The sequence below is a fragment of the Triturus cristatus genome, chromosome 7, assembly GCF_964204655.1.
Source record: "Triturus cristatus chromosome 7, aTriCri1.1, whole genome shotgun sequence".
In the NCBI taxonomy this organism is placed as follows: Eukaryota; Metazoa; Chordata; class Amphibia; order Caudata; family Salamandridae; genus Triturus; species Triturus cristatus.
The window spans coordinates 1,571,366,028-1,571,381,237 of record NC_140590.1 but is presented as its reverse complement, the minus strand read 5'-3'; the positions used below and the strand labels follow the sequence as shown (position 1 = coordinate 1,571,381,237).

The 15,210-nt window shown below is 42.3% G+C and overlaps 1 pseudogene across 1 annotated transcript in view; it reads left to right on the top strand.

The window, feature by feature from the left end:
* Window positions 1–14,661, top strand: part of LOC146812413 (solute carrier family 2, facilitated glucose transporter member 10 pseudogene) — a 77,262-nt pseudogene extending 62,601 nt beyond the window's left edge. The window contains exon 2 of the transcript XR_014966851.1: window positions 9,641–14,661. The product of XR_014966851.1 is annotated as a solute carrier family 2, facilitated glucose transporter member 10 pseudogene (transcript). The remainder of the gene's footprint in view (window positions 1–9,640) is intronic.
* The last annotated feature ends 549 nt before the right edge of the window (window positions 14,662–15,210 follow it).

Below are 15,210 nucleotides of genomic sequence, written 5' to 3'. Positions count from 1 at the left end.
CCAGTGACGCCTCTCAAAAATTTGTGTTGGTCTAGAACAAGTGGCATCAAGTTTTCATAACCCCAGAGTCCAGCACCATATAGTACAGTACCTAAAACTTTGGTGTTATAGATCTTCAGTCTTCAGAACTGGGTTTATAGGCTTATTAAATGAGGACTTATGTTCCTTCAGCAATGCACCTGCTAGTTGTTGGTGTTTTAAGGCCATGATTTCCATCTGGGGTTACCAGTTAAGTTTATTTCTAAGCGTGATTCCCAAATAATTAAAACATCTGTTTGATCAAGATATTCATTATTTAGGGATACCCTCCTGTTGATGGCCCGATTTTTATGAAGAACCATAAATTTAGTTTTGCTTGTGCTTATCGCAAGACCATGGGCTTAGCTGAATTCTTCAAACCTCATTAACACCCATTGAAGGTCGCTCTGTGTTTTCGAGATGATAAGTGTGTCATCTGCAAACATGAGTATGGGTATTTTTGTGCCTGCAAACGTGGGTGCATTGGTCAGGAAAGTGGTAAACTGATTGATGACCACATTGATGAATAGGGAAAAAAGTGGTGGAACCATAACACACCCTTGGTGTACCCCTTTGGATACAGGGAATCGGTTAGTAATGTTACCCTGCGTACTCCATCAGACCTGTGCAAAGTTTTCCTCCTCTTGTAGCCTCACCAAAATGGATAATAATTCTAGTGGCATCCCTAGATCCTTAAGGACCCACCAAAGTTTATTACGGGGGACCAGGTCAAATGCAGATTTTAAATCCACAAAGGTGGCGTAAATGGTACCTCCCACCAGCACTACAACATGCCAGTAAATTAATACAAAACGAAAGATATGGTCCACCGTATTCACATGAGTGAGGAATCATTCCTGTAACGGTGATAAAATATCATTGTCAGTGATCCATTCCTGTATTTTATTTAGCATCATCCTTGCCATTATTTTTTGTATAGCATCAATAAAGCTTATTTGCCTATAATTACTGGGGCTTGAATGATCATCTTTCTTATATATTGGTAAGATCTCTGCGCCCCTCCAGGAGTCGGGTATAGGAGCACCACTGGCTATTGCATTCGTTAACAGCAATATATACTCATGGCGGATGACCCTATCATATAAAAACAAATCTGTCAGGATGCTGTCCGGGTTGGGGGTTCTTCCACTAGTAACTGCACTCAACGCTATTTCAACCTCCCCTATATCAAAGTGCAAAGCAACATCATACGGTGGAATTTGAAATAGATCTTCAGTTTCTCCCTCTTCCTCTACAGCAAATTGCTTCATGTTGCACGCACCCTGGGATGGTGTAGCACTTTGATGTGTTACCAGGTTAGCCATTGTTGGTAAATCTATGAATGCGCTACAATCCATTGGTGGATATGTGAGAACCTCCGTGCCGACCCATGCAACGCTTTTCCAGGTGAGAGTAATGCAAGGCAGCAACTTGCGCAAACTTGTGTTACTTCAGATTTACCAAGCAACGCAGGGCCACGCAATGTTGCTTTGCGTTGCTTGGTATATCTGACTTAAGGATTGCATTGCCCTTGCGACACCCTACGTGACGCAAAGGCAGCGTAATCCCTTAATGAATGGCCCATTATGTGGCCCATAATAAATTGCATAGAAAAGATATATGATGGTACACATGAATAATAAATAGTCACATGGCAAACAATATGAAAACAAATGGCATTACCAAATTTAAAGAATGCCCAAAATGCCTTTGACTTTGTCAGTTGTAGATATATTACCACACAGTCATTGAGTCTGACTGGATTCCTTCAAACTTGGTTGTTGGACCACAAGGCGCTAATCACAACCCCATCATGGAAATAGAATGTTCACCACCTGCACACAACTGTACATCCCAATGAACCACTGTGTCTCTCAAACACTCCACATCTGACAACAGCATGGCACCTCTACAACTACCACCATCATCTTCCCCACAAGGTGTTTCGCCAGTGAGATTTTCTCTTTAATACAAAGCTACTCTGTGCTTGTTCCCTTTCTAGCCATTCTGCAAATTCACATAATTCCTTCTCATTGCAATTAATGTTTATAGGCCTCTAAACTTAGACAACCCCCATCCATGTGTTACAACATCACTTGCACTCAGTCCCCTTCATTCACCCACTTTCTCACTGCTATACCCCTTCATTTTACCAACCTTGCAAGTGCTCTCATACTTGATGGCCTCCATCAACTACATTGGGATAAATTTGGTCTGACCTACTTGTTCTGCCATCATAAAAAACATGTTCTACCTTTGGCTTTGTACTCATACAGCTTACGACATGGTTCTTTCCACACCCAACCTACATTTCATTGCAATCTCTGTGACTCCTCTAGCCATACAGTTCACCTTCTCTACCATTCCATTTGATTGCGGATTCTACACAGCTGCATTGCTTTTCTCCCCCAATTGCATCAAAAAGCTTCTCATTTCCTCAGAGATGAGTTATTTCCTACTATCTGTGTCAAGATATGATGGCACGATCACTCTTGCAAAAAAAGTTAGGGAGGATCCTGATAGGAATAATGGTTGGTATGTCACTTTAAAATTAAAGATGTAACCACTATGTATCTCAAGTGTTCCAGCAAAGTATATATTGAACAAAAGTCCAAACACACCTCCTCCAGTGCTGGCCATGGTCTTTTTTTGTGGAAATATGCACCTCCTTCTGCCTTAAAACATTTCTCTCAGACATTGAGTGACCTTATCATACAAATTCAACCACCAAAACTGTGTCTTGACATGCTTAACAGTCATGCTCTGTCCAAAGTGACTTTCAAGTACCAGTTCAGAAATGCCCTTCATTAAGGTATGAGGTGGTATGTCCTTCCTTCAAGGCAAAACTCATTCAACACCTTAAAGAAAGTTGTGTCCAACACTCCCACCACTTTGCTTGGGGCACTCCTTCTATAATAAGCTCCAAAATGTTACCTACCAGACAGCTTTGAAAAAATGTACCTACCGTCAACATTTTGGGCAGAGGGAAGTTGTCGACAGCAATGTTTTGATTTAAGCTGCAAAGGCCAATGTAGAATTTTAATTTACCAGCTGATTTCTTTTTTGTTTGGTTAGTTGCGTATGACCACAGGAGACACCCACTGTGCCGGATCGATCACAACATTCTTTACCATATGCTCCGCCATTTACTTAACCATTTCCCTCATTTCAACTAGTACTCTATTGATGATGACTAACAGGTGAGCTCCTCGGAAAAGTCCCACTTTTCACATTCGAATCTATGTATTGACACCATTGCACAGCCAGGCCAATGCAGGTAAGTGGTGGGAGCACAAGGGAATGGCAGCAAAAAATCTATGTACCTCAATACTGTTGCAGGATTTCCCCGTGTAACGGCTGGATCTGGTCTTCACTTTGCAATGGCAGATACACTTTCACAATATGTATGCACTGACACTAGATATTAAAGTCCAAATCTATAATATTCTCATGTAGTACATATTGCTGGTCCCTAACAGACCTGCCATTGCGATTGTGCAGAATCCCTACTAGGATCATACATTTGGTATACCTGACAGAGTGCACAGCCATAATGGTAGAGAATATGAGTGGACAAGGTCGTTGTGTGGTCTCCCTGCAGTGACAGACAGCCCAGCCACAATGGGAAAGGACTTGTGCAGTAAAGGGTTACACAGTATTTAAAGGACCTAGGAAGTAAAGAGGTGGCAGTGGTGGGCAACAGGCATTTGTATGTATTTATTCGCACCTTGTGGTACCTACCTAACACTGAAAGGTCCACAAAGGTTTAAGTGGCATGTTCTGTGATACACATCGAGAAAATGGAAAGGTTGAAGTGACGTTATGATTAGGGGAATTTGTCAGTGACAACATTAACATTTTAAACCAAAAAAACTACAGTTAGAGTTAGCAGCGCTAAGTATAACTTGCGCTCCCGCCAGGCACTGCTCATGATCCCACATATGACATCACTCATGACGTGTTCTATGACATAATTTGTCACATCACTCATGACATCTTAAATGCCATCATTGATGACATCACTGATAACATCACTGATTAAATCATCCAAATGTTGTTTTGCTGCATATTGCTCGATAAATTACTATGACATTAAAAGCTTGACCGTAAGTACAAAATAGCTTTGGAGAATATCAGCCATCATTACTGCCATCAGACACAACTCCCTTAGGTGTAGAAAGCATGAATTATGTGCAACATTGAGCCTATACCATTCCCTTTAGCTGCCATAGTTCACATTAACAATCAACCACAGACATTTAGAAAACCCTCATTGAAAACGCTATTCAATTTGTTTACAGCTGTTTAGAGAATAACCAAGTTCCCAAAAATAAATACCTTAATCCAAGTTGCAAAGTTCTTGTACATCCTGCTTAATAGCATTTATTTGGCAATACAGGCACTGAGGTGAGAAAGGGTGACAGGAGGGAAAGTGTCTCCTCTTGCCTTTTCTGAGACACTCGTGATTTATCATTTGTAATTAATGCTGGCAACAAACAAACTGAGCGAGAACCGCGTTATACAAAGGAAGCCTCCTTATGGAGTATGTGACTTTTCTATTTTGAAATACTTACACTTACATAAAATGTTTTACAACGAGATTGCGATGTTGTCAGATGCTATTAAGCAGGATGGATACAAACATTGCAACTTAGATTATTATTATTATTATTAGTCCGATTTATAGCGCGCATGGCTGCCCCAGCAACGGGGCGTCCCAGCGCGGCCCTGACCGAGACCCGTACCCAGGAGGCAGATGCAGAGAAACCGCCAGATCTAAAAAGACTTAACAGGACCAGAGAACAGCCAGGTTTTTATCGCTTTGCGAAAGGCCAAGTGTTTCTGCATAGTTCTAATGTGAGCCGGTAGAGAATTCCAGAGCTTGGCGGCTAAGTTCCGAAAGGAGCGGCCACCAGCTCTGGCTTTAAAAACGCGAGGGACGCAGACCATGGCGCAGCCGGCCGATCTTAGTGGGCGTCGTGGAGTATAAGGCATGATTAAATTCGCCAGGCCCAAAGGGGCCCTGCCCAACAGGATTTTATGCGCCACACACAGGGCCTTAAACTGAACGTGTTTTTCCACCGGAAGCCAATGCAGTTTAGGGAGCAAAGCAGTAACTGAGCTCGACCTAGGAAGCCCAACCAACAGTCGCGCCGCGGCGTTCTGGACCCGCTGCAGACGTTTAATGCTGGTATAATTAGCACCCAAATAAAGTACGTTCCCATAGTCCAGCCTAGATAAAATGAGGGCCTGGACTATGGTTTGACGTACATTGGGGGGGGGGGAAAGCCAATCACAGGTCTTAGACCGCAAAGAAGCCCAAAGCACAACCCCGCCACAGTCTTGGATTGCGCTTCAAACGTCAGATTAAGGTATTTACACCGCAAGTATATTTACACTGCAAGAGGATTATGGGAGATGTATGCTTTCTCCTAAGGTCACGTGCCAACTTGGATTGAAGGCCCTCCATTCATGTGCATTTGATTTTCATCACCTGTGAATAAGGCGGAGCAGAACAGCCGAAACGCTTCAGGCAAAGAGATGCTGCCAGTTTGAAAAGAATAAATGCTGGTATTTGGAAGATCTGGGGTTTGATATCTTTCTTTGTGTGAGACAGATATATATATGTATATATGTATGTGTATATATATATATGTATGTAGACAAAGCTACAGCCTGAACAGCTAAACGGAATTACACCAAATTTTGGAAAAAAGGTAGGTCTTGGGTCAGAAAGCGTTCTTTTTTTTTTAATTGTGTAAATCTATTCTGTAGTTCCTGAGAAATTCAAAAATAAAAAAAATATCGATATCTGGTGACCAAGGAGGATTCGCAAACCCTCCCAACCATGGGCTTCATTTTGATTGGCTGCCAACACCCCAAACCAAGAAGTGTTGGCAGCCATCCTCTGACTCGGTTGAACTGAGTCACAAGCAAAAGGGTCAAAAACGATTAGAAAAGAAGATAAGGGTGCAGTGTATAAACACCTTGATCCCCTAGGCCTGCTCAAGGGGTCCCACAAGGAACCCGAGGGCCCAAAAAAGCATTTTTATGTTTTTTTGGGTGGGATTCGCGCTGGGTTTGCGAATCCCGTTGAAAATTTAAAAACAAAACGAAGTGTGGCTGCCGTGCTTTGTTTTGTAGAAGCCCCCGGGTGAGCCAGGTCCTGGGGGCAATGTTATTAATATTTGCAGGGGCCGCGCAGCCCCGGGAATCACCACCTTCCCGGGACATGAATAATAATTTGTGAAGGTGGCACACTGTCCCCCGCAGACCCATTTTTGGTGGGGGGTTCCAAGCCTCGGGGACCAGCACCTCCCCGGGGCTTTGATGTTTAAATGTGGCAGGATTGTGCCCTCCCAGCCCCGGAATCCGCCACCTGCCAAAGGCAACACAAATTAGAAGTAAGTGTGAGTGGGGCTCCTGCCCCCCACACTGCCCCGGGGACCACCACCTCCTCAGGGCACTAATTATACTAATGTGGGGGTCCTTTGCGGATGCCCGGTACATTGCAGTTTGCAAAGACAGGACAGGTGCGTTTGTAGAGTGGTGTAAAAAGGGGCGTGGTCTCGGACCACTCTCAGCAATCCAGCTGTCTGGGGCTTACTAGAGATAACAGGAGGGCTAATTGGCATCCATGGACATTCAGGAGGCAAGGGAACTTCATCCCCCAACCAAGAGCGCGCTAGGAGGCAAGTTTGCAGAGTGGCGGAAAAAGGGGGCGTGGCCTGTGTCCACATTTCAGCAATGAAAAGTTAGAACAGAAGTTGCGCACTCAAAATTTCTCCAGGTCAATATTTTAAGCAAAATTAGTTGGTGCAAACGAATTAATCCCCCTGAGTAGGGAATTCAAATCGTAGATAATGATAGCACGTTCCTGAATAGGAAAATGTCTTTCGTTTTGCACTCAATCTCAGAGATATGATCTCTTTTGTGAAATTAAACTCAGGTAAATCGGAATTTATTCAAGTGTAACTTGAGTTTATTAACCGTTGTTCAAAGTTAATGAAGTCAAAGAATTGCTCCGGAGCATTTCCAATTTGATTCTCCCGGGTTCAGGAGAACCTATACATCACCATACCAACTAGTACCGCCCCTGAAGAAGGGCTTAAAAAAAGCCCGAAATGCATTGGGCAGTTGGATATATGATGCATTGATAAAGAATGAATACAATTCTTTGACTTCATTAACTTTGAACAACGGTTAATAAACTCAAGTTACACTTGAATAAATTCCGATTTACCTGAGTTTAATTTCACAAAAGAGATCATATCTCTGAGATTGAGTGCAAAACGAAAGACATTTTCCTATTCAGGAACGTGCTATCATTATCCACATCTCAGCAATCCCACTATCTGGGGCATAATGGAGGTATCAGGTAGGCTAGTTGGCCCCTAAGGACCCCCAGTAGTGAGGGGGACTTTAATCCATATCCAAGAGCTTGTGCGGGGAAGTGTGTTTGCAGAGTGGTGGGGAAAGGGAGATTAGCCTGCTATGGGAACTTACCAATTCTGCTATGTGGGACTTACTGGAGGTAATAGGAGGGGTAGTTGGCCCCCAAGGTTGCCCTTGGGGTACTACCCCTCCTGTTACCTCCAGTAAGTCCCACACAGTGGGATTGCTAAGAGGTCTTCAGAGGCCATGCTCACCTTTCTCCACCACTCTGCAAACGTGCCTCCTGGAATACTAAGGGTTGGGGATGAAGTCCACTTTACTCCTCAGGGACTTTGGAGGCCAAGTAGCCCTCCTAGTACCTCCTGTAAGTCCTACGCAGCAGAATACCTGAGCGCTGGTCGGAGGCCCAGGCCCCTTTCTGCACCACTGTGCAAAAATGACTACGTTATAGTTAGAAATTACCATTTAAAAAACCTTACAATTTCACTGAAAAAAACATGGGTTTCAGGGACGTTATAGTTAGAAATTAGCATTTAAAAAACCTTAGAAATCCCCTAAAAAAACATAGGTTTCAGGGGACATTATAGCTAGAAATTAGCATTTAAAAAACCTTGGAATTTCACTGAAAAAACCACAGGTTTCAGGGACATTATAGTTAGTTGGGCATTTCACTCGAACAAAAACCAGAGAAATTCAGAGCTAACTATAACTCACGCCCCCGCAATGCACTGTTGATGACGTCACATATTACATCACTGATGACATGGTCAGTGACATCATTGATGACATCTCAAATGATATCACTGATGACATCATCCATTTATTATCTTATGCGCCTCATCACAACCTAATATAACCTTTCATACACCTACTCTAAAATACAGACTACCATTCTTTAAACCATAGATACACCAATACCAGTTAGTACATGCCCACTGACTGATTAATAGGTCTACACACACATTCACTCACCCATACAGGTACTCATACACGCAGTCACTCATCAATACAGCCACTGATATATGCACTCATGCACCTATACAAATACTCACATACCGCCACTCACCCATGGAGTTACTCACACACCTAGTCAGTCACCCAAAGAATTAATCACACTGCGATTTACTCATTATACAGTTATACACACACCACCTCACTTATTCATACAGATACTAACACATACTTACTCTCTTCTACAATCACTGACACAAGCACACACTCTTCCATACAGCCACTCTCACAGTCACTCACTCTCACATATAGTCACTTATATAGTTCAACACTCACATACACTGCCTTTCACATATGCAGTTACTCAAACATGTACCACTGAGACAGCCATTCACTCACCAACACAGCCATACACACGTGAGCTACCTATACAACCCCTCAGAGATGCACTCATGAACCCATATACCCAGTGAATCACCCACTCACACATCCATGCAGGGAGTCACACTTCCCACACCCACCCACACAGAGACTCAGGTACCCATACAGGTACTCAGACAACCAATCATTAACCCATAAAGACAGTCCTGTAGGTACTCACCAACCCATTCAGCCACCTACATACCAACTGAAAGACTGATACAGACATTCACACAGATTAGTCACTCAACCATGCATTCAGTAAGACATGTTTAATCACTCACGTATACAGTCAGTCACCTACTAAATCAGCCATTTGGTCACTTATACACCCACTCATACACCCACTCATTCTTCAATACACCTTGGTTTATAGCTATATATATAAAACATACTTACATTTTTCAGAAACACACACTCACTGGATATACGATACTGCATCAACATACTTTCAAGTCCCAAACATGACAAACATGACAATAGACCCTATTCATGCCCTGATAGAAGTAGATAGGAGACAAACAATCTCCCGATTATTGTTCTAAAATCTCCCACTTTCCTTTTCAAAAATGTTGGCATGTATGCTATTGTTGATGGTTGTTCATATGTCATCAGGGAGGAGGACAAGCTTTGTTTTTTATCCATTGGATGGCCCCTTTAATGAACTTGCCCTTTAACTCTGTTCCTGCCTTTCCACTCCATAAAAGCAATCAAAAGCAGTGACGTGAGGGCTATGGAACAATGTAAATGAACAAAAATCAAATATCAGCTTGTAATTCTGATGACAGTTGATAACTTTTAAAGCTATTACAAAATTATTTTTGAAAACTAACCTCCTTTTTAAATTGTCTTTTAGGGGCTGGTGTGAAATTCCTCTTGTTCGTTGTGAATCTGCTCCTTGCCTGCGTCTGTGTATACGGATATCCAATAATTTTAAGTGCCCTGCATCGGCTTCAGATAAACACCTACTTCCAACGGTTTATGGAAGAAATCCTCTTACCTGCTTTGGCAATTGAAATTGTTGTTGCATGCCTTTTTGGAAGAATCATCTTTTATCGTCAGTTGTCCACCGCGGTGGATTTTACAGTTGGGTTCATGCAGGGATACATGATTGTGCGCACTGTATTCGCCCTGTATGTACTTCAGATAAGCGCTTCCCAGCGGATGTTCCTAGAAAAGATCCTTGGAGGTGCTATGGCAATTGGAGCTGTTCTGGGAAGGATTTTTGGAAGAATCATCCTCTATCATCTGTTCTCCAGGGTCATGTATTTGATCTTTGGGGCCATCTTTGTATGCTGGTTTCTGACCACCGTACTCCCCTGTGTCAGTTTTAGATAAACGTCTCGCTCCATTTATTCCTAGAAGAGATCCTAAGTCATGCTTTAGTATTAGGCAATCTCATTACATGCAGTTTGGCAGGAATCATCCTGTTAGTAGAGCCTCAATGCTACCCCGCAAAGTGGTACTTCTAGTGAGAAGCCTAATTTTAATTTTGTTAGGATCATTTGAATGGCATGTGACTGGCGCGTCATCTTCGGGTTTACCATCTCCATCTCATGCACATCCATCTGTATCTCTGTCTGAGATAGTGGGCCCTCATCAACAAGGCATGCTGGGGTCACTTCATGAGAATGGGATTACGATGATTGATATTTTAGACGTTGGTATTGAAATTATTTCCTATAGGATATATAGCAGGGTTGGAAATATGTTTGGATTGCCTACTGTGGCAACCCCTATTCAACTTTTCAATATTCTGTTCCTCCCATCTCATCCTCCAAAAATTAAACATACAGCATCAAGAAATCCATAAGGGAATAAGTCTATTAGAGAAAACTGAAGAAACCGAAGAACCGAAGAACTCAATTGTGAGCGCCAATATTCATTTATTTCCCTCCTTTGCTCCAGGGACAACATGAGGATAAGAACTGGTTGACGTTGGTTTAGTCCTCTTTCAGCAGCTAACTGGCCAACCCAGTGTCCTTTACTGCTATGCCTGAACGATCTTTAGCTCTGCAGGTTTCCAGCATGATTCTTCTGCCATTTTGTCCCCCGTTAGGCTTAGTATGGTGAATGTTATGTCCACCTTGGTTTCCAAGGGCTGTGCTGACAAAGCCGGAGGAAGAATCCTGGTGCTTGCTGGATGTGCTATGATGTCAATATAGGCCACAGGAATTGGTTGAGAAAGTTTCTGAATTCCACTGAAGTCCCACAATAGTTGCAACAGCATCAGAGTATCAAACTTTTTGTTGTACATGGTAAGTGCTTCACTAGTTTCGAGTGACTCCCACGTTAGACCACTACTCACCTTCTGGAGGTCAGGAGAGACTCCATCAATCTGACTGTTGCTGTAAATTGATCACATGCCCCAAACACAGACTTGATCACCACTGCAAGCTTAAAGTTGTTTACAATTTTGTTATGTTCATAATGTGGGAGACCACATCCAGTCAAAGGAAATAATGCTACAAAAAAAGCTGATGTCTTTCAATAGCACACAGTTTTCTGAGCATATCGCTCTGAACTGTATCACTTTATGAAGCATGATGGAACTTGTGAGCATGTTTTCAATTTGGGGTTAGGCCAAGAAAGTTCAAAGTTTGAACACCCTGCGTTTTAACTAGCTAAACCGTATAGTACAAAGGATGTCTAGGCCGCAAGTAACATACCACTATGTGCTAGTCTCATGCATTACAAAATTACGTTAGAGTTTAAATAGAATGTGTTTTTATCCAAATCATCATGACCGCGAGAAAAAGAAAGCTGTCTTTTTGTTTAAAGTTCATAACATTGAAAAAAATGAGTGCAATTATTGTTACTGTATATGAAAATGTCAATATCAAGTGTGATCAGAGAAAACAACTTGGAGGCATGGGTGCTCGTCTCATTAGCTCTTGCCTACAAAGCAATGCAAACTAGCTGGTTGCGAAATACCTATTGTGGACTTACCTACAACTTACAGGGGGCTTATAGTTTTCCTGTTGCTTGCTATTTGTTGGCTTTATTTTCCCTCCGTTTTGCTTCATTTAACTCAGTGGCTTTCCTGGCACCCTCTTGTCCATCTTGTGTTTTTCCCTTCCTCATAGCATTGACGGTTTACCATGCTTTTGCTTGGCTGCCTTCTATCTGTTCATTGCTCACTTTTAGGAAACTCCTTTTTAGGTCGAGCCTGATTCAGCACGCATGCGCTGCTCTGGTGAGCTGCTGTAGTGGAGTATGGAAGAGAAGCCCCGCCCACCGTCTGCCTATATTTGTTATTGGCTTCTGTCTTTGTCCTTCGTAAATGCAGGCTTCTGATTCAGTAATCGGTTTTTTAGCCTTTCCTTAGTACAGCCTTTTTTTCATTTGTAACCTCACATGGCTACTGGCTCTTTTATTCTGATGTTAGACGGTACGTGTTTATTAGTCTGTAAGATTAGTCTGTAAGCACAATTTTCTTTTTTCCTACTGCAGGCAGGACGACGTGCGCAGCTGGGACAATGGCGGCCGCTTGTTTTAAATATTGTATGCTTTTAGTAACCAGCGCTGCACAGGTGGCGCGCTGCGCTGCTTACGAAAAACTTACAATATTGAAAAAATGGAATTTGGCTAACTGTGTCGATCAAATATTTTTATACCATGTTATCTATTCGCAGCAGAGTGAAGGAGAGGTTGTGTCTGTGGCAGCGATAAACATGGCGGCACAGGCTGAGGCAGGCTGATAAAAATTGGAGGAACCTGATTTCCAAGAACAGCGGAAATAAAGGGCGCACACAGTGTGTCTTACTAAAACACAGATATCCATTTGTTTTACAGTACAAGGTAGTTTGATTCACATAAGGACCCCTCCCCCCCAGCCTGCTTATTCCCTCCAGTCTGCTCTCCATTGTACTCTATCTGATACTTGTCAGTATGTTCTACTTGAGCAGGTTACATGTTCGCCAGCTCACTAGCTCCTCGCCATGCTTCACTGCATCCGAGACAATGCCTGTGAAGGATGAACTCTCTCCATGTTACACTGTGGTACAGGGTGTGTAAAGGGCATTGCTACTGACTCCTGTTGCCGGGCATCCATTTTAGTTCTATAGTTCTCTATCACCGTCCTCTGGGTGGTCTGTGGGCATTGTGTCAGGTGTGAATGATATTTTGTAACAGCAGCCACATCTGTGCCTGTGTGGTGCAGTACGTGTTGGCAGAAGTGAGAGCCGGGGACCTGTGCTCGGCAGCAGACCTGCCTGTTATGTCACTTACTCTGTCCAGCACTATCAGCCCTTCAGCGGTCCCTATTTGTCAGAAAACAAAAATGTGGACATAGGCAGACTTATAACCGTGATCGATTAGACACACATAAATTGCTACAAGAGCATTATCCCCAATACGTGTCTTCTGTTTGACATTGGAGTGACTCTACCTCAGCTCCTGTGGTTTTCCAGAGGCCGAAACCTTTAGGTAGGCCGTGATCATGTCCAGTTCTGCCCTGTTTTCCTGTGTCTGTTCACCATGGCCCTCTGCAGCCGCTGTCGGTCTCAATGACAGCTCATTAGTGAAACCGCATGAGCCTGGCGTACTTCTTCTTCCCCACACGGTGACAGAACCGAAGATGATGCACACCCTATGGTTAAACTCCAGAAGCCAATATCTGGCTCACTGTTGCTTCTCAAAGGCTCCTTCCATGCCCCAGCTCCACAAACTCAAACTGAGTCTACCCGCGCCCACGCAGGGGGCACCCTTAGAGGGTGGTCAACTTAGTGCCACATTTGGCATAGCCAACCTGGGCCAGTTTTCCGACCTCTGGGGTTCCGAGGTCCAGCGCTCCTTCTGGTGCACCGAGTGGGCGGGGGTGAGGTACTTATACTCAGTGCTTTAAATGGAAAAAAATAAGTGCAGGTACTCACCAAAACAAGCATTGGCATAGCCAATAGGTCTCGCCTTTGGGACCTTTTAAGTGTTTAGCCATGCAGCACATTATCCTGGAAGGTTCAGTTATAGCTTAATTCCTGAATAAGTTGTTAACACATTTTCTGGAACAATCACTTTCCTAATCTCATTAAAATATTTGGGTATCACTCACAGTTAGTTACTTGCTCATACTGAAATAATGATGGCAAAATATTTACATAGTGGTTGCAGTGTGAGTTACTCTGCAAAAACACAAAACTTGCATTTTACTCTCCATGTCAAGTCACCAACAAGAAGCACAGTAATATGGACAAAAGGCCCACCATGCATTACTCCGCTGTGAAATAAAAAAATACCAAAACATTTTAATCTAATTTTATGCTTGTTAATGGCCTCCTACATTGGTTCCCCGCATCCCGCCATGCCCTGTGCACCCCTCACCTGGTCTATGTCAGCAGCCTTCTTTGAAAAGGAGCGCTTTCACAAACGCAGGACTCAAACCGGAAATGCTCTGATGGCAGGTAAGTGCAAGAGCGTCCGTCATGTGTCAAACCGTAGAGACAAATTAAGGGCAATGGTGAAGCGGATTACTGCATACTTTATAGTAAAATGAATCACTCATTTTGGAAATAGGCGTTTTCATTGGGCCTCTTGAAAATAGAGTCTAAAAGAATATAAAGAATGCACTCTCCATAAAAAGGCTTTTAATAACAAAAGCTGCTCTTCATTGCTTTCTATTCTTTGTATGTTTCTCATTGTATGGCACTATTACATGCAGATCATATATATTTTTTTTTGTTAAATAATTTTTTATTGAAGAATAGAAACACAGAAATACATTATAATACATCGTTCAGATGAAACTATAAGTATATACCTATACAATAATAACATTGGTAAGCAAATGAGCTAGAAACGTACGGAGCATTAAATGGCCTAAGAACTGTAATTACAAATTTGTTAAAAACCATAGATAGATAATACATAAACAAGATAGGACTAAACCCTAGATAAAAAAAAAAATGAATAAAAAAAAACAAAAAAAAAACAATGTATATCTGTGAAAATATAAGATAGTATGTTATGTTTCAGAAGTTTTATAGGGAAATAAAGAAAAGAGAAAAGAAGTGGTAAGCAAGAGAGAGGAATAAAAGGGGGAGAAACTAGGAAGAAGAGAAGAAAAGAAAAAAGAAAGAAAAACAGATGAAATTCTAGAGAAGGTGAATTCGATGACAGTTAAGTAGTTAACGGTAACCATAATAGATCAGATTTGATCTGTAAGTGAATTGAAGCATGAGAAACCGAAGCAATTCTATGTTCATCACAAAGTAAATTCCACCAATGTAAAAAAGATAACTTAGAGTTGTCTTTCCAGCAAGTTAATATAACCTTAAAAGCAACCGCAATACATAATTCGAATAAAATTGATTTGGAGGAAATTTGGTCAAAATCGGGTGACAAAGTACCTAAAAATATATTGCGGATATTAAGTGGAATACTATAGGAAAAAATCATAAGACATTTTGACCAAACATTTTTCCAAAACAC